This window comes from Emys orbicularis, chromosome 7 (assembly GCF_028017835.1).
Source record: "Emys orbicularis isolate rEmyOrb1 chromosome 7, rEmyOrb1.hap1, whole genome shotgun sequence".
NCBI lineage: Eukaryota > Metazoa > Chordata > Testudines > Emydidae > Emys > Emys orbicularis.
In genome coordinates, this window is record NC_088689.1 from 9,057,944 (window position 1) to 9,082,580 (window position 24,637).

Below are 24,637 nucleotides of genomic sequence, written 5' to 3' on the forward strand. Positions count from 1 at the left end.
CTTAATGATTCCCAACATTCTGTTCGTTTTTTTGACTGCCGCTGCACATTGGGTGGATGTTTTCAGAGAACTATCCACAATGACTCCAAGATCTCTTTCTTGAGTGGTAACAGCTAATTTAGACCCCATCATTTTATACGTATAGTTAGGATTATGTTTTCCAATGTGCATTACTTTGCATTTATCAACATTGAATTTCATCTGACATTTTGTTGCCCAGTCACCAAATTTTAAGAGATCCTTTTGTAGCTCTTTGCAGTCTGCTTGGGACTCAACTAACTTGAATAGTTTTGTATCATCTGCAAATTTTGCCACTTCACTGTTTACCCTTTTTCCAGATCATTTATGAATATGTTAAATAGGACTGGGACCAATACAGACCCCTGGGAAACACTACTATTTACCTCTCCCCATTCTGAAAACTGATCATTTATTCCTACCCTTTGTTTCCTATGTTTTAACCAGTTACCAATCCATGAGAGAACCTTCCCTCTTATCCCATGACTGCTTACTTTGCTTAAGAGCCTTTGGCGAGGGACCTTGTCAAAGGCTTTCTGAAAATCTAAATACACTATATCCACTGGATCCCCTTGTTCACATGCTTGTTGCCCCCTCAAAGAATTCTAGTAGATTGGTGAGGCATGATTTCCCTTTACAGAAACCATGTTGACTATTTCCCAACAAATTATGTTCATCTATGTGTCTGACAATTTTGTTCTTTACTATAGTTTCAACCAGTTTGCGCAATACTGAAGTCAGGCTTACCGGCCTGTAATTGCTGGGGTCACCTTGGGAGCCCTTTTTAAAAATTGGCATCACATTAGCTATCCTCCAGCCATTTAGTACAGAAGCTGATATAGGTGATAGGTTACAGACTACAGTTAGTAGTCCTGCAATTTCACATTTGAGTTCCTTCAGAACTCTTGGGTGCAGGGCCGTCCTTAGGCATACACGGCTGCGTAGGGCACCTGAAAATTTGGGGCACCACTGGGTCTTAGTGTCCACACTCCCGGCACTTCCTATCCCTGTTCTGACCTTTCCTGCAGTCTCCCACAGCTGGCTCCGGAGGGGATCTAGTAACTTAAAAGTGAAAAAGCCTTCCAGCCTGCCAGACCTATTAGCACAACATTGAAACTGTTAAAGAGTCACTCAAGTGGTAATGAAGCCATTTAACAGGCATTTGCCAACCCCCAGGTATATACTGTCAGTTTTTAAATTTACTGATAAAAACAATTGTGCATTACTGTAATATTTACTCAACATGTTAGTCTACAGGACCTTAGTTTAAAATTTGCTTTAAAAATATTTCATTAGTGAGTTGGTGAAGATTATAAAATCACATCTCTAAAAAATCCTTGCATTGATTTTTAGATGCATAAGAACGGCCATACTGGGTCAGACCGAAGGTCCATCAAGCCCAGTATCTTGTCTTCTGACAGTGGCCAATGGCAGGTACCCCAAAGGGAATGAACACACAGGTTATCATCAAGTGATCCATCCCCTGTCACTCAATCCCAGCTTCTGGCAAACAGAGGCTAGGGACACCATTCCTGCCCATCCTGGCTAATAGCCATTGATGGACCTATCTTCCATGAATCTATCTAGCTCCCTTTTGAGCCCCGATGCACAATCATCTTTACCTTAAATGCTTGGATCTTCAGACATATAGTTTTTTAAATAAATCCTTCAAAAGACCACCCTTATCTAAAATACACATTTTAATTTTAAATAGTAAAAAAAACTTGCTTCCAAAGTCTTCCTGTCCTTTCTGTCCATCCCTTTCTCCTTTCACCCCCTCACCTTGAAGAGAGCCCTTAAAGGGACAACACCCCTTTCCTTCCAGATAGATGGACAAAAAGTTTCCCTTTCTTTACTTCTGACTATCTGATGAACTAGTTTTAAGAGAATCCTTCAGCAAAATCAGTACCTAGTAAGATATAAAATCCTTTGTTATGCCTAAAATCTTTGGAAACATATTTTTTAAAGTTGGTGAAATTTCATAAACATCTCTATTGTTATGGAGATCACACAAAGTAACTTAGTGTTCCCTTTTTCTAAAAGCAGTGAACATTGTTATGAACACACTAACCTCTGTGACTGATTAATTTAAAATAATGTCTTTGTTTCAGTGAGTTAAATATGTAGTAATCTGGAATGATTACTTTATGAAGGCTTAAGGGTACATTTAAAATATAAAATCAACTCAGAAATACTGATTAAGAAAATGTAAAACAGAGAAGAGCTGTATCACGTATTCCATAATATTTAATATTGTGTTCAGTAATACATCTGACTCGACCTTACTACAAAGTTTTTGCAAATAAATCTGTGACAAACTTCAGGGCAGATCAAAAAACCTGTGACTGACATTTTTTATTCCCAAGTTTAGTGCTTTTAATTAGGTATCTCCTGCATGTCCAGTCTTCACCATCTGGCTTGCAGTGAAAAACGTGCTTCATTTTCTTTAGAAAGAAATTGCAGAAGAGTGTTTTTTTCAAATGTCATTTGCTTTCTTTGGATTCAGGGATTTGGCTGGAAGAGAGTGAGCAGGGTGGGGGAGGGAAGAGAGGAGGGAGACAGTGGGGAGAAGGTAGGGCCTGGGCAGAGTGGGGCGGGGCCTGGGGCGGAGTAGGAGTGGAGTATGGGTGGGGCCACAGGCAGAAGAGGTGGGCTGGGGAGCTAGCCTCCCCAAGCGGCAGCTTCACCCACTGCAGAGCGGGTCGGCTCCCTGACACCCAGTGCGCACTGCAGTCTCCTTAAGCAGGGGCTGTATTCACAGAGCCGAATGCTCCAGTGCCATGCATTCTGCGTGAGGAGAGGGTACGGGGGTCTCTGTGGGGAACTGTGACTCTCCGCCATTGTGAGGTGGGCCGGGAGTCTCGGTATCCTTTGCTGTCTCATCCCTCCCCCAACCCCCGGGCTGCCATTTGGCATAGGGGCACCAGTTTAATATTACTGCGTAGGGCCCCTTAAATCCTAAGGACGGCCCTGCTTGGGTGAATACCATCTGGTCCTGGTGACTTGTTACTGTTTAGTTTATCAATTTGTTCCAAAACCTCCTCTAATGACACCTCCATCTGGGACAGTTCCTCAGATTTGTCACCTAAAAAGAATGGCTCAGGTTTGGGAATCTCCCTCACATCCTCAGCCGTGAAGACTGACGCAAAGAATTCATTTAGTTTCTCCGCAATGGCCTTATCGTCCTTGAGTGCTCCTTTATTATCTCGATGGTCCAGTGGCCCCACTGGTTGTTTAGCAGGCTCCCTGCTTCTGATGTACTTAAAAAGTAATAGCAAATTTTTTTTTTGAGTCTTTGGCTAGCTGTTCTTCAAATTGTTTTTTGACCTTCCTAATTATATTTTTACACTTCATTTGCCAAAGTTTATGCTCCTTTCCATTTTCCTCATTAGGATTTAACTTCCACTTTTTAAAGGATGCCCTTTTGCCTCTCACTGCTTCTTTTACTTTGTTTAGCTGTGGTGGCTCTTTTTGGTTTTCTTACTATGTATTTTAATTTGGGGTATACATTTAAGTTGAGCCTCTATTATGGTGTCTTTAAAAAGTTTCCATGTAGCTTGCAAGGATTTTACTTTTGGTGCTGTACCTTTTAATTTCTGTTTAACTAACCTCCTCATTTTTGTGTAGTTCCCCTTTCTGAAATTAAATGCTACAGTGTTGGGCCGCTGTGGTGTTTTCCCCACCACAGGGATGTTAAATTTAATTATGTTATGGTCACTATTACCAAGCAGTCCAGCTATATTTACCTCTTGGACCTGATCCTGTGCTCCACTTAGGACTAAATCAGGAATTGGCTTTCCTCTTGTGGGTTCCAGGACTAGCTGCTCCAAGAAGCAGTCATTTAAGGTGTCAAGAAAATTATTTCTGCATCCCTTCCTGAGGTGATATGTACCCAGTCAATATGGGGATAATTAAAATTCCCTATTATTATTGAGTTCTTTTAGTAGCAGGAAATTGTCTGATAAATGGCAGAATAGTTGGTGGGAACTGCTAGAGAAAAGATCAAGGAAAATGGAGAACTTTGATCAATACTAAAAGCTTTTTTCTTGAAATTCCTGTGTTGTACGTTAGGGGGCAGTGCCGCGGCACAAAACTTCCTTATTTTCCAATGCCTTGCGAGTTTTTTCTGCAAGCTTGTAACACAAAGCAGCCCTTTGTAAAATGTTTGATCTTTGTGTTTACAAATTATTGTGATTTTTTTTTTTAATATGTCTAAAGCTGATGAGAATAAATTCTTGCAGTTGCCCTAGGAAACCGCTGAAACTTGGCAAATCTTTTAAAAGATTTGCTCTCTCCTTTGCTTAGGTGCAGGCAAACAAGCAGTTTTCTCTATCCCTCAATGTTAACTACTGAGGCTGGTTAGGAGTTGCTGGGAGAGACAAGACAGATGAGGTAATATCTCTCACATATCCTGTGCCCAACATGGCTACAACAACACCCCAAACTAGGAGTTGCTTTCTCACATGACAGGGGACTGAAATCTCTATGACAATACATCAGCTTAGTAGCAAATACTGCCCTAGAGGTAACTGTATCTGAATAGGTTTCAGAGTAGCAGCCCTGTTAGTCTGTATCCTCAAAAAGAACAGGAGTACTTGTGGCACCTTAGAGACTAACACATTTATATCTGTATCTGAATAACCTTAAGCCCCAATCCTGCAACATCTTGCGCATGTGGCAGCACTGAGCCCCCATCACTGAAGACAATGGGTCTCTACATGGGCACAGTCGGCTGTCACCATGCAAGAAGTTGCATGAGTGAGGCCTTTGTGGTCAAAGTGTGATGCAAGGATTTTTGGGCTTTATTAGTAGGACTTGCTCCTTGCCTAGGCTGGCCTGGCTCTGTGGCAGCATATCAGGCTTGAAGACTGTTGATAGATTTGGTTGGCTTGGACCTTCAATTAAATCGTTTTAGATTATCACAGACTTCACTTTCAGATGTTGCAGGTTTTCTTGAGGCTAGGTTTTCTTTCTTTCTTTCCTCCTGCAGGTGGTGCTGTCTCAGACAAAGTCAAACGGTTGTTTCTGTCACTTGTTTATTCATATTATAGGCAGAGCTGGCAGTGCTGCCTATAGTTAAGATTGCCAAGCGTTATCTTGTTTTCAAGTTGCTTATAACTTGGCCAAATTTTAACGGTTTGGACTGATATTTTCCATGCTGAGTGTCTGCCCCAGTCTGAATGTTTTTGGAAAGCTTCAGCAAAAATGGTTTGGCCATTATCAAGAACAAGGTTAGAGAAAAATGTGTTTTCTCCACGATAAAATAATTCTTACAACTATTTCACCAGGAAGCTGTAATGTCTCCATGTTTTGAAGCAGGGACATAACATGTGGTATAGGGTTGTCCTGCTGTCAAGGATGTGTGTTTTGCTATTCCTAGGGGGAGTGGGGAGACACCTTAATTTGGCCAAGTTATAAGCCTTTGAAATATCTCTATTTGTCCATGCTCAGTAGAGGTTAGTTAGTTTGGCAGCTAAATTTCCCAAAGATTCCGGCCTGGTCTACACTTATGAAAAATCCACACCCCTGAATCCTGTAGCTATGCTGCGCGAACCCCCCAGTGTAGATGCAGCTAGGTCGATGGAAGAATACTTTCACCTTGCTCGGGGAGCTGGTGTTGCTACAGCGATGGAAAACCCCCTTCCGTTGCTGCAGTTTGCATCTATGCTACAGGGTTACAGTGGCATAGCTATGGTGCCGTAGTTGTGCTGCTGTAGCACCTGTAGTGTAGACACGGCCTCCATCTGCAGTGGGCATACTCCAGCCTAGGGATGTGGGGGCTCAGCAGGTCTGTCCCAGTAGCCAGGTGCAGGGCCAGCTTTAGGCCAATTCAGGCGATTCCCCTGAATCGGGCCCCGCGCCCTTGCCGCCGCCGGTACGCCGTACCGGGGCGGCCGGCTTCCCCAGGGGGCAATTTAAATGGCCTGGGGCTCCCAGCAGGCCCTTTAAACTGCCACCAGAGCCCCACTTCTGGAGCCCTGGGGTAGGGCTGTGGGGCTCTGGGGGCTATTTAAAAAGTCCGGGGCTCCCCTTGCTTCTACCGCCCCGGCCCTTTAAATAGCCGCCGGAGCCCCGCCGCTTCCCCAGGGCTCCCTCGGCTATTTAAAGGGCCGGGGCAGTAGAAGCAGGGGAGCCCCGGGCCCTTTAAATAGCCCCCAGAGCCCTGGGGTAGCTCCCCTTGCTTCTATCGCCCCAGTCCTTTAAATAGCCGCGGGAGCCCTGCTGCTTCCCCAGGGCTCCGGCAGCTATTTAAAGGGCCAGGGTGGTAGAAGCAGGGGAGCCCCTGCCTTGCCCGCAGCCAGCCCCTGCTGCACCCCCTGCCCGCACCAGCCCCGCACCCCCCACCCCCTGCCCTGCCCGCAGCGGCAGCCAGCCCCTGTCTCCAGCCAGCCCCACACCCCCTGCCCGCAGCCAGCCCCTGCTGCACCCCCTGCCTGCACCAGCCCCGCACCCCCTGCCCTGCACGCAGCCAGCCCCTGCCTGCAGCAAGCCCCACACCCCTTGCCCTGTCTCCAGCCAGACCCTACCTCCAGTCAGCCCCTGCCCTGCCCTGCCTCCAGCCAGCAATGTACGTAATATATAATTTTGTTATTATTTATATAGTTATGGAAAGTAAATAATACATGGAAGAAATGAAAGGTTTTTTTTTTGTTTTTTTTTTTAGTCATCCCTGCCGGGGCCCCGCCGAAAATGTTCGAATTGGGCCCCGCACTTCCTAAAGCCGGCCCTGGCCAGGTGCCATTATGGTGTTAGGCAAGGAAACCAAGAGTGGTCAGACTCTGTGCTCTGCAGTCTCCCCCTGCTGGTGCCCAGGCAGTGTGGAGAAGAAGGAACAGCCAGCCTAGAATGACAAAAGCTGGATAAGAAATCTAGAAATGCAAGAGATTGGGAGGAAGAGCTAGTAGGGGAGGATTGGGACAGGAACAGGTTGAAGGGGATTGGAAGTTTCACCATTCCTCTGCTGTCAGCAAATATCTGTGAAGCCCTCCTGCGAGTGTGTCTTCTTCCCTTCTAGTGCTGGTCCACATACAAAATGACAACTTACCACTGCTATTGGCTACTCTGTTAGCTCAAATAGCAGAGGTCTGTGTGGTGGTGAATCTAAAGGTTCAAACCCTGTGGATGCTAATATCGTCCACATGATGGAAGTTGTCTCTTTCAGTTTCAGAAGAATATTAAGATTGCCAAATCAGGCACTCAAATTAGGAAATGCTAGAATTAAGGTTGCCTGGACAGCCTTAATTTGGGCCCCTTCTGTGAATGCATCTGACAGAGCCTTTAATCACGTGATCACTTAACTTTTTTTCCACAGGACTCCTGCCTCATTCAGTGCAAAGAATGACTGTGGTTTATCTAGTGAAAGGCTGTTGTCTGTGGGGCTCTTACCCCATTTATTGCAGAAGTTGAAAGGTGTGTATTGAATGAGGCAGAGAGAGGACTGTAAGAAGGTTCTCATGGTTAAGGCAGTTGAATACTGCCCCAAGGAATTAGATTCTATCCCTGCCTCTGCCACAGTTGCTATTGTTATGTTAGGTGAGTCACTTCCATCACTGGCTGTGTTCTTGATTTTCTGGGTGCCCAATTTGAGATTATGGCATCTGATTTGCAGATGTGCAGAGTACTTACATCTGCACTTGAAGACAACGGAAGTTGTACTTTAAAAATATGGAGTGCGATATACTAGTAAGTACTCTGAAAAATGGGCCCTAAATGGTCTCAAAATGGGCACCCAAAATTAGTGGAAACTTTTTACTTTAATCTCTCTCTTCCCAATTTCCCATCTGTAAAATGGGGATAATCCCACACCAGCTCAGAGAGGACTTGTGAAAATAAATGAATGCTTGTGAAACACTTGGATACTAAAGTGATGAGTGCCATAGAAAAGCCCAGAAGGAAACTATTCCATTCTGTTTTCATTGCAGGGTTTGAATGGTGCACTGCAGCCGAGGTATGGAGGGGTCACATATTGAACAATGAGGATAAAGCAAAATATTGAATAGTTGCTCAATAGTGAGCATTGCCCATACTGTGCACTGAAGAAGGCCTGGGTCCTATGGAAAAAAATAGTATGCGATAATGCATTGGTGCAAGGGGGCTGAATTAAGGTTGCCCAGGCAACCTTAATTCCGACATTTCCAAACTCTTGAGTGATTGACTTTGGACCTTTAACATTCTTTTAATATAGTTTTTTATATCTAATATAAAATCAAGTTTTTTTGGGTGTCCTGGTGAGTCTTGCTGACACCAAATCTGTAGATTGAGTGTCTAACACCAGAGTAATATCCAAAGGCTAATTAAGTGTGGCTTTGTCTTGCACAGTTTTCCTTTCATCCTGTATAGAAATTGCACAACAGAATTACTTTAATGCTGTATTATGAATATTGTGGGTTCTGTTTATTAGTTAACTAATCACAGTTAAATTAGCTTTTCAGAGTTGAGCCAGTTGCTCACTGCAGAATCTACATATGATAGTAATACTTTCTTTGCAAACATGTATGTAAGAAGTGCATGCACAGCCTACATAAATATCCACAACGTGAGTATATCTGTGTCAAACCTTTAGATCCTTTATTTCTATGAGAAGCTTTGAGACAGAATTCCTCTGAAATGAGAGAATTCCTACAGTGTGTAAGAAGTGGGGAGATACAGCAACCACCCATCCTGTTACATGAATAAACTTGTTAAATCATCTCCCCTGGATCATATTAGTCACCACTGCTTGTGGGGCGAGACTGGCTTCATGTGGTTTAGCATCCTGATGCTGGTAACCGGCATACTATCTCTTATTTCTTTCAGCTGATGGTCTCTTAAGGAAACAGTCTAAAGAAGGGACTCCAGTATTTTTTGTACAAACAACATGGATTTCTCCTACAGTGATACATTCTTAAATGCCTTTGCAGGTGTTTCCAAATGAAGATGTTTTGGTGGCTTTACAGCTGCTGATGTCAATGGAGATGTTTACATAGAGGGCATTTGGAATTTTTTGCCATGTCTCCCTTATATTTCAGGTCAGATGGAAGAAAAAAATTACATGCAGCTACAGGAACATGTTGATATGCCTTTAAATGTTTTTTTTTTTTTAAAGTGGGAGCTAGAGGTACTGCAATATCCACCTTACTAGGATGGGAGAGAAAAAGATGGATAGCTATGTGGCTACTAAGGGTGTCCTGAGATCTTGAGAAGAATTAAGGTATGTCTACACAGCCAGTGGCAGGAGCCTCCAAGCCTGGGTCAACAGACTTAGGTTTGCTGGACTCATGGTAAAAATAGCATCTTCTTCCTAGACTTGAGAGCCCGAGCCACAACATCTACACAATTATTTTTAGTGTGGTAGCGTAAGCAAGAGTCTGTCAACCTGGGCTCCGATGCTTGCTGCCACAGGCTGTGTAGACATACACCATGATGCTTAGCTACAGCGATTCTTGCTTGCACAAGGTGGGATCACCATTCGCGCTGGCAAGGCTTGTGCTCTAGATATAGCTGTGTAGATGTTGTGGCTCAGGCAGGAGTTTGGGCTCCAAAGCCTGGGGGAAGTTGAGTGGGCTTGAGTGCCAGAGCTCCAGCCTGAGCCGCAATGTCAAAGCTGCATCTTCACAGCTATTTTTGGAACAAAGGCACAAGCCCTGCAAGCACCGATCTGTGGACCTGGGCTTGGAGACTTGCTCCCTGATGCAGTGTAGAAATGCCCTAAGGCATATTGCAGATGATCAACTTCCTCTGCTTTCAGGGATGATTGATAGGCTGTGCTACTGTGTTCCACCCTGTATTGGAATTTTGAGAACCTTGATGCCAAAATCTCAACCCCATCGTTTGCATTATTGTGAGCAGGTCTCAGTTCTTCATTAGATGGGCCTGAGCTGCAAAGTTTGACTCCAGTTCCAAACTTTCCCCCCAAAGTTTTAGAGGCCTGATAGGAGTCAGTTTTGCTTTGTCCAATTAGAGGTAGGATCGGGCACTGGGGATGTGGTCAGAATTAGATCCAGACTTCTCAAGTTTGGGTATGGCTGGATGTGAGACCGTTTCTACCACTGGTCTCCTCCTGTGCAAGAGGAAGTTGTTGATAACATTGAACCTTTGGCTGCTATGTATAGGCCAGAGCTCAACATAAAAACCACCCATTGTTTGAGAATTAAATTGTGGCATTCCACCAATAAATGGTGTAAATGACCATTAGAATAGGTCATATTAAAGCTATGTCATGTTAAGTTCTATTGATTTGATTTACCAAGAAAAATGAAATAGAAATGGCTTCATTGACAAGGTAGAGCTTACTGGATTCAATAGTAAGTCGAGTAAGGCCCCGACCCTCTGCAGGTTACCAGTGAACAGCCTCAGCCTCTCAACTGTTGTCCCTCCCTTCTACCATCGCCTACATGTCAGCTACTGCCCCAAACCCCCCTACTAAAAGAAGTTAAAATTCTATTTGCGGTGACCTGTTGAACCGATGTGGTCTTCAAATCTTTTTGGAGGGGGCAGAAGGGCATACGGTGTAATATTGATTATTCAGACACAGTGTGCTTCTGTGCAGGCTTCTAGTTTTGTACTAGGCCAGTAACATGCTATACTTATAAAGGACAAGGCTGAGCAGCAGTGTATCTGCCTGGTTACTCTTGCTGCCTGTTGTAGACAGTATAATGTGATCTATTGCTTTTAATTATATAATGTGCCAGATCATGTTGTGAGGGGCACATAATGAATTGCTGTATAAATAATGATGATGGATAAATAATGAGATATGGCACAGCTGAAAGTTGGGCCTCCCTGAAGTCAAGGATTTTTCTTTCAGCGTCATCCCCTGTATTCCCTTGGGATTTGCATGTTGTGCAAATCTCCAGACTGCTAGAAAGGTTTTGTGGGGTGTTCAGGTTGAGGGATTTGTTTAGAGACTATCATGCAGATGTCTCATGTATTTGAAACTCTGATCCCCATGAAACTACTCTGAAATGTGGGATGGCCACATACCAGAAGCTGGTGTGTTAACTAGCCCATTGCTGCCTCAGGTATTAATTTTGTATATCTAGATATGACTAATAAGGGAGTTGCTTCTTTCAGTGTTAGCGGATGACCAATTTGTACTGTTAGGAGGAACAAAGCTAGAGGAGGTCGTGTTACCCAGAAAGCAAGCACAATCCCCAGAGTGAGTCATGAAGCTTATACATTAAGCCACAAGGTGATAAACTGGTAGCAAAATTCTAACATAGCTATGCCAGCTTTATTTCTTCTGCCTTTTGACAGAGATGGTTCCAGGCAGCAAAGTTTTGTTGTGGGTTTCCAACACCCATAAAGTTAAGGGGGTGTTTGGAATTAGCATCTGAAGTATGAAAACCTAAGGGAAACGAGGAAAGTGACGGCCTTGTGCAAATCATAAAGGATATCGGGCAGAAGAAGGGAGTTTGCATTTTCCCGAGCTCAGTTTTCATAGTATCATTTTTTTATTTCTATAGGTGCCCTGTGGATCACAGTGCTGCTTTGGACTGGGTGATCCACATATTAAAATATCAGCATTCCAGGAGTGGAGAGGGGAGGGCCATGAGGAGAAGGGCATGAAAAAAATCTGAATTATGAATAAAATTAGTGATACCTAATGCTGGTGAAAGGCATCTGACAGACCCCCTTTCCCTGCTAAATGGACTTTAATCTATGCTACCACTGTGGCTTTAAAAAGCCATATGGGTGCTATTTTAACCATTTTCTCAGTTTTCAGCCTCTGTTTGTCCCTCCCCTGCTGACAATTCCCTTACAAACAGATGGTGTCTCTTCTCAAATCATTAAATGTTCTTCAAAATGCTTAACCTGGGTAAAATATAAAACCAGGGATTGGGAATCCAGTTCCAGTAAAATGTAAATGAGCCCCCAAATCCAGATGAGATTTAAGATGAGGTTCAGATTCAAGGACAAAGTAAGGTTTGGGATCCTATTAACAGGCATAAACCTAGTGAGACATTGTTTTGAAATGCTGGCCTCAAATGGCTGAAATCTCATTAGATCGGCTGTTTTTAAATAAGAATTTTTGACATGTTGGAATTAAATCTCTCAGACTTCAGCAGCATCAGAAAAGGGTAGATCTGAACAGGGAACCAGAACTGTATTGAGTGGGTTTAGATCTGAGTATTAATATGTGACAGCTGTGTCTGGCTGTCTGAATATCTGCTGTATGAACATTGGTGATTTTAATAATTAGTGATCTGTAGCTTTTCTTCAGAAGAGACGTATATCTAGTAACACCTTTACAGGTCCCTATCTGCATTAACATGGTAATGAAGCGAGTTCAAAAAGTGCTGAAGACAATCAGTGTGCTTAATGAGATTATATGCAAACCTCCTAAAACAACTTGCCTAAGTAATCACCGAAAGTGAGGGGGGAAACCTTTTATTAATTGCAAAGCAGTATCTATCTTAACACTGAAATAGCAACAGAGGAGAGATTTAACATAAGCCAATAAAAGGCAGGAAATTAGCTTTTGTTTCTATGCAGCTCCCTTCCACCCCTAACCCCCAATGTAATCAAGTTGAGTTGCGTGTGGAAGAAGGAAGGAAGAAGTGAATTGTATTGTATATTGACTCAAGTATGCACCCCACAATGATGTATTGAGCTGAGTAAATGCCTCACATCCACTTCACAAGAATCAGAACTTTGGTCTTAAGCTTTTTGCTATGCCCTTAATAAAGAAATATGCATCAGTGTAACCACATCAGTGCAGTTCAAACGACTGTAAACATCTAGTGAAGATGTGCTGCACCAACGTAGAGTTCTGATTTTGACCTTCCACGCTGTCTTTGCATAAAGTTTAATTGCTTCCAATTTGGAGTGGTCAGATGCCTTGCTAAGGACTGTAAGTGGGGCCGTTGCTGCTCCCATACTTTGCTGCTGTGGCCAGTTAGAAGTAGTCTACATACTTGCAGGCTGCACCCAGGGGCAAGGGCTGCCTGGTTCCCTCATGGACTTTGCACAATGCTTCCCTTAGTTATTGAATGATTAAAATGCTTAGATTGACATGCTTGACTTGACTGGACTCTTAAGACAACAATGTTGGGCAATGAAGGGAAGGGGATTCTGATGGATGAGGCTGTATAATGAAGCATGATGACCAATTCTCTAAGAATACAGAGCAGCTGAGAGTCACAGGAAAGGCTTACTACGGTTACATGATTCTTCAAGAATTGGATTGAGCCTGTTTAGGGGCTCTTTCTGCAGTACTCTGCTGTTCAAGTACAGTTTTGTATTATCAACTGCTACTTCATGCTTTTTTCTTGTTCTGTACTTTGTCATTAAGGTAGGCATCTATTTGAGACAACCTTAATTGTGTCTAGTCCTCTTGGTTGAGGAAGATCACTGATATGCATCTTGGAGAAAAACTGAGCTCTGACCTTAAGGGAAGCAGGATTAGAATCCATGGGTAACATAAGGGCATGGGCAATAGTGGTTGGCATTTCCATCCCTAAACAGTGTCATGGGGCTGAGTTGGTGCAATACAGACCAGGAAAGAGCTAAAGGACCTAAGGATTCAAGGTTCTGGTGCAGAATCCAGACAGTTTTGTACCATTTTTAATAAAGTAATATTTGATAGTGCACTTTCATCCAACATCGAGCCTTTGAGACTCAGTGACAATCAGCTAGCTTGTGCATGCCAATGCCTCAAAGAAGTGTTCTTTGTGTGGCACAACACAAGTCCAGCTGGAACCAGCCAGTGCTGAAAACCTCACAAGACAGCCTGATTTTTCAAGATCACAGTCCGGCTTCCAGACTGAAGAGTTTTAAGCCACGAATCCAAATGTTGGGAGGCTTATCCCAGGGAAAGCATGGGACTGGGGTTCATGGGGTTCAAAATGATCTGGACAAACTGGAGAAATGGTCTGAAGTAAATAGGATGAAATTCAATAAGGACAAATGCAAAGTACTCCACTTAGGAAGGAACAATCAGTTGCATACATACAAAATGGGAAATGACTGCCTAGGAAGGAGTACTGCGGAAAGGGAACTTGGGGTCATAGTGGATCACAAGTTAAATATGAGTCAACAGTAACGCTGTTGCAAAAAACAAACATCATTCTAGGATGTATTAGCAGGAGTATTGTAAGCAAGACACGAGAAGTAATTCTTCCACTCTACTCCGCGCTGATTAGGCCTCAACTGGAGTATTGTGTCCAGTTCTGGGCACCACATTTCAGGAAAGATGTGGACAAATTGGAGAAAGTCCAGAGAAGAGCAACACAAATGATTAAAGGTCTAGAAAACATGACCTATGAGGGAAGATTGAAAAATTGGGTTTGTTTAGTCTGGAAAAGAGAAGACTGAGAGGGGACACGATAACAGTTTTCAAGTACATAAAAGGTTGTTACATGGAGGAGGGAGAAATATTGTTCTTCTTAACCTCTGAGGATAGGACAAGAAGCAATGGGCTTAAATTGCAGCAAAGGCAGATTAGGTTGGACATTAGGAAAAACTTCCTAACTGTCAGAGTGGTTAAGCACTGGAATAAATTGCCTAGGGAGGTTTTGGAATCTCCATCATTGGGGGATTTTTAAGAGCAGGTTGGACAAACACCTGTCAGGGATGGTCTAGATAATACTTAGTCCTTCCTTGAGTGCAGGGAACTGGACTGGATGACCTCTCGAGGTCCCTTCCAGTTCTATGATTCTATGAGGTCGAGGTTCTATTTTTGGCTCTGTCAGTGATTTGCTATGTGACATTGGACAAATCACTTAGCTTCTCTATACCTCAGTTTCCCTATCTATAAAATGCGGTTATTTACCTATTTCACAGGGTGGGGGTTAAGGCTTCATTCATGAAAGTTCGTAATGTGTGAACTTCTCAGCCAGAAAATGTTATTGATTGAAAAAGTATGGTTATTTATCCAATTCTAACTGAAATGTGTGTGGTTGTCCCATTGCTGCTTAAAACCATGTCAAATCAGCACCAGGCACACTGTGCTCTTTTGTGACATATGTAACATATGCCAAGATACAAGCTGTGATCCCTGTCCTTTTCTGTAACGTGGCCAGCAGATGTTGCCCTTCTTGTACGCTTTTGCAGTCTGATCATTGTCTAAATGCTGCAGGTGAAATGTATGTCACTGAAATACTGAGGTGAGCCATGTGGTGTGACGCTTCTTCTTAGCGTATGCACAACATGCCCCAGGTGGCACATGACCAGGATTTATCACCGAATTTGGTCCGCAGGTTGGATCATTAGCTTCTCCAGTACGGGCTGGGTACTGATGGGGAGTGCGACGTGAACACTGATCCATGTCCCTCGGTCTGACACTGAAGAAATAACAAACCCAGAAGGCTTTGAAGTACATGACTTCAGATAATTTTAATGACTTAAAAAAAAAAAAGAGGATGGAGCAGGTAAGCCTGTCAGTGTAAATGAAACTGTGGGATGCATATCCCACAGCCATGACTAATTCGGTACACTGTGACTCAGCCAGTGATGCATTATCAAGAAGCTCTGAGACCTTCTGGCCTCCCAGTTAACAAAACAATAAATAAAAACATTCTATTTTATATGACTAATTGAATCCTTGAATCTAATTTTATTGCCCCCAAACTACCAAATGACTAAAGCTGTGCGAAACAGCGGGTCTGATCCACAGAGGGTTCTGTGAATGCTTTCTTGGGTTTAAATTCCCATGGGCTTGTGCCTCTTGAGTATTCATCTGAGTTCTGTTCGAATCCAAGCAAAACTAACATGTTTCACTTGGTTTAATCACAAACCGTATGTTCAGCTCAGGTTAGCTAGAAAGGGCAGCAAATCACAGGGATCCTTGATGAATCTGGGCTGAACTTCAAGTTTGCACTAAGATGAATAGGGAATTTTTCCATGGTTTGGGGCTTGAAGCAAAAGTTTTGCAAAATTCTAGACTTAAATCCACATTTGGCATTGTATTTTTTTTTTTTTTTTTTTTTAAAGCATGGGCCTGAGCCAGGGCCGGCTCCAGGCACCAGCTGAGCAAGCTGGTGCTTGGGGCGGCAGACTGTTCGAGGCGGCATTCTGCCCAATCCTAGGGCGGCACGGCCGCTTTTTTTTTTGTTCTTGTTCCGCTCCGGCCGCCCTGTAGGGGGCGGCGGCATGGAGAACCAGAGCGCCCTACAGGGCAGTCCTCTTCCTTCCCTCCCCGCCGACCGGAGCGGAGCCCTCGCGGCAGGCGGCAGGAGGCGGCGCAGCGGGAGGGGCTGCGTGGCAGCGCCCCTGCTGTAGCCTTGGCCGCCCCCTTTTCTCTCTCTCCCGCCCGCTCCCTCCCCCTTCCTCCCCCCCCAGCCGGTCCCCCTGCACCCGCGCTCCGGCCGCGCCGCAGGGTTTTTTGTTTTTTTTTTTGCTTTGCCGTTCTGGCCGCCCCGTTTTGTTTTTTTTTGCTTGGGGCGGCCAAAAAGCCAGAGCCGGCCCTGGCCTGAGCCATTTGGTTAAGGCCCCTTCTGTATTTTTTTGAACTTCATTTTTTTCAAAGAAGTATTTAATCTGTTTGTTTTTCAATCACATCAACTGCAGGACAAAAATGACATGTTGACAAAGTCTAAGCAAAACATGGTCACGGAAGGGTGATCAGCGACCAAGGCACTGGACTGGGTCTCTGGAAATCTGGATTCCTCTCTTGGCCCTGCCTTTGATTTTTAAGTTAAAAGATCTGTCTTTTGCTTTTTGAGATCTCCCTGCCCACCCCCAAAACGTATGTGACATTTAGTGTTGCCCAGGCTCCCAAGTAGATAGAGCAAGGTGACCCTTGCCCCTGCTGCAGGAGCTCTCACTGGCTGCCTTATGGTGCAGAGCTTCACCCCAAAGCCAAAAATTCTAATTATGTCCCCACACCCAACCCTACATCTGCTTATCCGCTAGCCCAGCAATTATTTATGCACCCCTACGTCCGTTCTGGCCCCTCAGCCCAACCTATCTCCTGCAGCTGCAGGGGTTCTTCACCTCCCTTCCCCTGTTCTGGGGCGGGGGGTGGCTGCAGCAGGGTCCTCCCTCTTCCCAGAACTGGGGAGGGGACAGCTCAGGATTCATCACATCCCCTCCCTTTCCTGTGCCTAGTGTTGCAGGGATGGAGGAGTATCAGAGGGGTAGCTGTGTTAGTCTGGATCTGTAAAAGCAGCAGAGTCCTGTGGCACCTTATAGACTAACAGATGTATTGGAGCATGAGCTTTTGTGGGTGAATACCCACTTCGTCGGATGCATGCATGCTCCAATACATCTGTTAGTCTATAAGGTGCCACAGGACTCTTTGCTGCTTTTACAGGGATGGAGGAGCAGATTGACCCATGGTTCACAGGAAGGATGGAGGGAGGAGGAAGTGGCTGGGCCCTTTCTGCTCCCCATTCTCCTCTTGTGATGGTGGGGTGTCAGCTGCCTCTTCTCTACCTTCCCCTCTCCAAAACCTCCTCTCAGCTCCCGAGGGGTGGGGGAGAGTTTTTCCTACCTTCAGCATCCTTGACTTGCTGCTCTTCCCCAAAAGAGGGGACTTTTCCCTTGGGCAGGATTAGAAATCTCAACTGCTGGAACTTCTCATCAGTGTGAGATAGGATTTTATGCCCTGCTGGAGCCAGTTACTGGGCTTGAAATTGCATGCATCAGCAACTCTGTGCCTCTGTTTGGTACGGAATGGGATAATACTTCCTTCCTCCTCCACCCTTTGTCTCTCCTGTCTATACAGGTTGTAAAATCTTCAGGGCAGTGATGGTCTTTTACTTTGTGTTTGTACAGTGCCTAGCACAATGGGGATCTGATGGCAGTTGGGGCTCATTGTCCTTCAGATCGTTCCATAACATTCTCCTCTGCCACGATGCCTACAATAAACTTGACAACGGTTACACACCTGCTGTGCTGAGACTACAGCCTATCATCAGGCTGACCAATATGGTCTCATTGCTTCATTTGCTTCCTCCTGCCTCTCTGTAACCACCTGTTGTCTTGTAAGTTCTTTGGGGCAGGGACTGTCTTGCCTGTGTTTTGTACAGTGTCTAGCATGATGAGGTTCCGGTCCATATGCTATGGGAATATAAATAATAAAACATGCCAGATTTTAAATTTTCAGCAGACTCTGAGAAAAATGATCTTCTGGCCAAATCTGAACTCTTGAATTTCAAAATTTGACACTATGGACATCTTGAGAATTTTGTTTGGAAACAGAATCACTTCTTGAATTCTGAGTTGTTAAACCTATCAGGTGTTCATTGTCACACCGTCTTTTGCCAGAAGCTGGGAATGGGCAACAGGGGATGGATCACTTGATGACCTGTTCTGTTCATTCCCTCTGGGGCACCTGGCACTGGCCACTGTCGGAAGACAGGCTACTGGGCTAGATGGACCTTTGGTCTGACCCAGTCTGGACGCTCTTATGTCTTTGCACATTTGTAATAAAATGCAAACTGATATTACTTTTGAGGCTTTTAAGTTGGCTATAGAGCTAGTCAAAATGTTTTCACTGAAAACATTTTTAGGCCAGAAATGACTTTTCAATCAACACAGTTTTTACAGAGAATGTTCGTTTTGCTTGAACATTTGGTTTCTGGAGGAAAATTAGAAATTAGAAAAAAAAATTGCTTTTTGGGTTTTTTATTGAATCATTTGAGAAATTTTGGGGGGAAAAACAAAAAAATTCAACTTTTCTCATGAAAAATTATTAGTATTTTTCAACCAGCTGTACTTGGCTGTGATCACTTTGCGCAGGTCCACCACCTATTAACACATTTCCTTGGTAGACACAATTCTTGAATTTATTTTTATATATATATATATATATATATATATATATATATATATATAGGGTTTTTGTAAATCAAGGGCTGTCAGTTGATGTTGTAGCCTATTTTTTATCTTCTGAATCCCTTGTATAAAGAGGGATGACATGAATGACTGTTCTCTGCTAGTTTCACCTAGAAGTACCTGTTTCCTTGTTTGTTGACATGAATTAAATGTCCCTTTCACTCACTGTTTTGAGTCCACGCCAAGCACTAGTGTTGCCCATAGGTTGAGTTTGCTCATTGATCACTGCTTCATATACAGCATTTTGTAGGTTCTGTATTTATCTCCCCGCTTCTATCCAACAAAAGGGCCTACGGGTGGAAATAGAACTTTTGCACTGGCATGAGTCCTGCTCAGGAGTTGAAGTGCAAGTTTTACTCTGAGGGGTTTTCAGTGGCATATGTGAAAAGTAAATGGGTCTCAGTCTGCATCACAAGAAACTCATCATCGTAAGAGCCAGTCTCATTGGCAGTCTCAGTAGAGAGGCCACGGAATTGTCATGTAGACTGAATAACTCACACTATGTGTCACCGTATTCCATATGAACATCGTTGGTATGTCTGATCAGGTCTCCTTCTAGTGACTGGCCCTAGAAATTAATAATCTGCTACTTCAGCAAAACTATTCACATTCTCCTTTCTCTGAAATGGTATAGTCTTGTGCTTTTTGATGTGTTGATGATCCCATTCCTGAACAAATTCCATTGCCGAACATTCTGTCTACATGTCTGGGGTCATGGTTTGTGGGATAGGGATGACTAGAAACCCCAAAATATAGCTGCAAGTCCATTTGTAAGGAAGCTAAAACACCTTGCTGTTAAAGCTGACAAACTTTCATTGAATTCCACACACATGAAAGCCAATGAAATACGACTGCTGCTCTACAAACATTTCAGACCTCAAAAGGCTCTTGTTGAGATGTTTCATTTGAGATAGGATCCCAGCTAGATGGATTACAGAAGAATGGTGCCATTTCAATACCACTTAATATTGCCCAGAGCCTGAGAGAGAGAGAGAGAAATCCCCCCAGAACACCATCTGTTACATTAATTGCTTGGATTCACAACTCTTCATTTTTCAGGTACACTTCAGTGCCAAAAAACTAACCAGCAAGTCTTGGCACATCATGGAATTCTAATGGGTAGCTAAGGTAGGGGCTATCCACAAATTAACAGCTTTGCTGCCCAGCTGGAAGTGGGGGAAAATACATGTTTTGCTTGTTTGCTGCTCAGTCCCTGAATATTGTTTCATGTGAAAGTGGCATCCACCAAATACTTAGGCAGCATTTTGATTTTACTGAATGGCTGTTTTTCTCTATGGAATAAATGGGAGGTTTTCCCTGCAAACTTTCATTTGGAGTCTTTATGCAGTAGCCTGTCACTTTGTAAAGCAGCTGGGAATTTAACGAGTACAAATGAGAAGCTGTGGATAATTAGGCTTCTGGGTGTTTGAGCATTATTATTTTTTTTAAATCAATTAGCTAATCAAGAAAGTGCTATTGAGACACATCATTTTTTTTTTCTTCAAGCAAAGTTCCAGCTGGGTTGACAGGACAGATCCTGGTAGGAATCCTGTATCTGAAAGGACTCCGAAGACAACACCACTGGGCAATGAAGAGAAGAAGATTCTGCTGGACGAGGCTGTATAATGAATCATGACGTTGATCTGTGGTTCATGCTGACCACAGAGCCTCGCTGAAATCATTCTTTAGCTCTCTGCCAGCTGCCACATACAAACTTCCTACCTGCATGGACAACCTTTGAATACAGCAACAATTTATCTCCAGAGTTAGGGGAGTCAGTCTGTCTGACCCTGGAGATAAGTTAATAGTTCATTCTATGTATGTATCAATAATATCATTTGATAAATACAGCCAAGGATTTACAAGATGACTAGTGATTTTTTTTTTTGACCAAAACCAAATCCTTTATTCCCACAGTTTATAATTGTGTTCCAAGTATGTGTGTCCAACACAACCTTTAAAAAGAAACATGCCATTAACAAACTAGATCAGTTCACTGATGTGTATGACTCCTTGATGTTCAGCTTGTAGTTAAACAAGACCAGTCACAGTAAAAGACATTTGAGTGATTTTACGTGCCTCTGTTTTGTGGATAACTAACTGAGATCTCTTAAAGGAACCTGATTTACAGAAAGTGTTGAAAATCCAGCCCTTTTAATGTGTCTCAAGGTGGGTACCCCAAAACTGAGCCACTTAAAATCACTAACACTTCTGAATGTCTGTATGGTATTTTCAAGTGCCTATGTGGCTTAGGAACATGAACCCCATTGAGGGGGAGGGCTTGTGCTCCCAAGTCCCCTATGTGTTTTTGAGAATCCCAGCCTTGTCCCATATCTCTTGCTGAATACATAGGAAGCTAAATACTAACTACAACTTTCATGATGACATTGTTTTGGACTGTGAGATTGTAACATGCAGTGATGGAAGGCGTATTGGAACCTACTGTTCTCTTGCTGTGTGGGCAATTATTCACCTACCACAACTCCTCCATGCAGTGAAGAGAAGAATAGACCTCTCCATATGAGTCAAGCTGTAATACATATGGTACAAAGCTGGGGTGAGAACTGTAACCCAAGAAGGAGGATCTGATGTTGACATATGTGACAGTAAAAGAAAATAATCCTTTAAACTTTGCTGCCCTCTTACATTTCACAAATTCATTTATACATTTCTTGTATTTAAAATGAGTAAATTTAGTGCTCATGAAAACGTGGCTTGAGGCAGATATAGTAAGTATGGCATGTGCAAACAATTCCTGTGGAGATCTAGTCAATGCCCCTTAATCCTGACTCTCAAGCACTGTGCTAGTCTTCTCCCGGTCCCTGCCTGAACAGAGTTTACTGGGTCACACAATGCATTTGATCTGCCCAAATACAGGATAGCCCATCAAACTTCATACCGGGGTGATCTAAACTGGGATTTGTAGTCAAGTCTCTAGGGTGACAGGCTATTGCACCAAACCACTGTGCCACCAAGCTGATTTCCCCCATTAAGCAACCTCTGCTGATGGGGTTAGTGCCCACTCCTCAAAAGTACAACGTTCCAAATAGTGCTTTACTTGTCTGATGCCATCCACCCAAGAATTGTAACTCTTCACAACACCCCCATTTTAATTGTGGGTGGGTGGGCAGGCAGGCAGGGGCTGGAAGTAGTCTTATATTAGATCTAAACATGCTGGATTAGATCATTTCTGACCTGGTGCCTGTATATTCCTCCTGCTCCAAAGTGACAGTCATTCCATCCTGGAGGCCATGAAATACAAAGACAGTGAAGTGCATTTACTGCCAATGAGGGGGGAAAGCTGGCATCTTGCTAGACCAGAAGTGAATGTGCCCTAGGGTGACCACGTTTACTGCTTAATAAAATGAGGCCTTTATGGTTTAGAGACTTTTGTGCCCCCTCCTTTTGTGCAGCCCCATAGGCTTGCACTGTGCTTCAAGGGTGATGCCCTCAATACTCGAGGCATTGGTTCCACGGCTTGGAATGCAGCAGTGCCATCTCAAGTGCCAACTTGGGAACATTCATTATACAACAGTGTCTCATAGAAGAAGAATATACAAAAATGGACAGTGCTCCTTTGAGCTTTGCCCTGGCTCTGCTGTGCAGTACAGTGTGGGTACACACATCTACCTGTCTGTGGATTTGTCGATCACCTTGGCATGTAAGTGTCAAGCTGCATGACCGCTCTGAATGAAACACTGTCCAGATGGTGGGTGCTTGTCAGGTTTGGCATTAATTTCTCCTTGGTTTATTGTTCTTGGATCATTTGCATCTGTTTGTTTTATGTGACACACGAGCAGGTGATGGTGAGCAGGAGATGGGAGGTCTCCATGCATTGGAAATGGGAGGCTGTTCCAGGCAGAGGGGTTGGCATGAAGAGAGACACTGAGTCATGAATGGATGAAGGGCAGGGCAAAGGACAGAAGTGGGCAGAATGTAGAGTCTGAGTAGTGGAAGGAAATAAAAGTTTGAGAGAGACGCAGCAATAGAGCTTTGGAGGAGATGATGAGACAGTGGCACAGAAGATGGAGGGAAGTACCTCCGTCTACAGCTGGCCAGGAGACTGCAACCCATCCTCGGACACAAACATTACCTCAGTTATGCCATCATCACCTTTTAACTGGACTGCTGTTCATTACCTGGGTCTGCCACATACGTGGGGCTATGTTTTGAACACCAGTTGGAAGCTTCTGCAAGTGCATAATGCTAATAGGCAAGGATGATCTCATAACATCAGTGTTCTGTGCCTTCCCCTCCGCTTAGGACCAAGATAGTCACAGGGTCATACTCCTATGGGGTCTAGGACCTGTGAAACTGCCTCTCTCTGTGTGTCCCAGCTTTGTGCGGAACATCTGAGAACTGGCGAGGAGAGATCTCTGAGCTGTGCCTGTAGAGCTTTCTTGTCTTTGCTGTTCTCCCAGATCCTGAGGTGGGAGAAGAATGGTTGTGTGGCCAAAACACAGCACTGGGAGTCAGGAACTCTAAGTCCTACAGTATTCACAGCTCTACCACAACTTTCCTGTGTGACTTTAGACAAGTCTTGTCACCTCTTTTGTGCCTCGGTTTCACCAGCTGTACATTGGGCATGACACTGTTGTATTGAAATATCAATATTTTCCAACAGTTGATAGTTACTACCCTAAGTATAGGAGAAAACTGGTGTCTCCGATACCATTCAATGGCAACTTGGCAAATGCTGTCATTTTAATGGCAACAATCATGCCATGTAGAGTTGGTGTGCAGTTTAATTGAGTAAGGTATATAAAGAACTTAGTCCCTTCATTGAAAGTACAAAGTGCTATATTGCTAGTATGTTACTTGCTTGTTTGTCTTTTAACTAACAATCACCACATCAGAGAAAGGAAAATGCATGGCAGATGAAGGGCAGTAATTTTACTGAGCCATCCGTGCGGGTGACTCATGTATTTTTGTATTTGCTTGTTTTCAGTTACATTTATTGGACGAGACCAGATGCTATGTTTAGATGCCAAAGAGATAAAAACAGTTACACAAATGCAGCAAAGTCTACACTTGGGTTTATTTAAAACAATTTTTAAACAAAGTGCTCCTGTTAAAGTGCTACTTACATAGTTGGCTTCTTCCCTCTGGCCTTATAACTGTATCTCCAGCACCTGAGGTGCAAGACCTTAGACTTCTCCATCTCTGTAACTTGTTATGCTCAGCGAGTGTCTCCAATTCAGTGTTTCTGTGGTTAATTAAAGTTTACTGCAGAAGGAGCAGGGAGTGGGTTGAGAGCACTGATGAAGAGATGACTAATAAAGTAATCGGCATGTGATTATAGTGTGGGCTGCCAGGCACCGATTAGCCCTCCTTGGACTCTGCTTTTATCTAAGCTCTACATTTTGAATTAATTCTGTGTTAATGATACCTAGGACTTCTATCCCATCTAGCTCATCACATTAGAGCAAACTCAACAAAAGGTCCCTGAATTTCAAAAGCCTCTGATTCAACTCAGGTTGCAGCTGCTCAGATGAAATATGGCAGTGGGTGGTTGGTTCCTTTCTGACTCCCTGAACTCCTTGCCCGGTGGGAAGGACAGTGTGGGAAGTTAAGGTGACATTACAAAGTCTTGTCGCATTCATTATATGCATCATAGAGGGTTGTCTCAGAACTCCAGTGGCTGACAGCTCATGTGAAGGGGGTGGAGAATGGGTTGTGGATAAGTCACCGAAAAAACTTTCCACAAGTAGAGAGAATGTCAAAGAATATAGGCATAGAAAGATTGTTGTTTTTTCAATTTTTGAAGAACACAGGCTTAAATGAGCTTTTATGGAAGCCCGCTGATGTTTACCTGATGCAAACAAAGAGATAAGCCAGCTTTAGACATCCTGTGTATTAA

General features: G+C 43.7%; 1 protein-coding gene across 1 annotated transcript in view; it reads right to left on the bottom strand.

Moving 5' to 3' along the window:
* SMNDC1 (survival motor neuron domain containing 1) overlaps nt 1-23,981 on the bottom strand; it is a 45,930-nt gene extending 21,949 nt beyond the window's left edge. The window contains exon 1 of the mRNA XM_065407344.1: nt 23,865-23,981. The gene's annotated coding sequence lies outside the window, so the exon portion shown is untranslated. The remainder of the gene's footprint in view (nt 1-23,864) is intronic.
* Between the last annotated feature and the right edge of the window lie 656 nt (nt 23,982-24,637).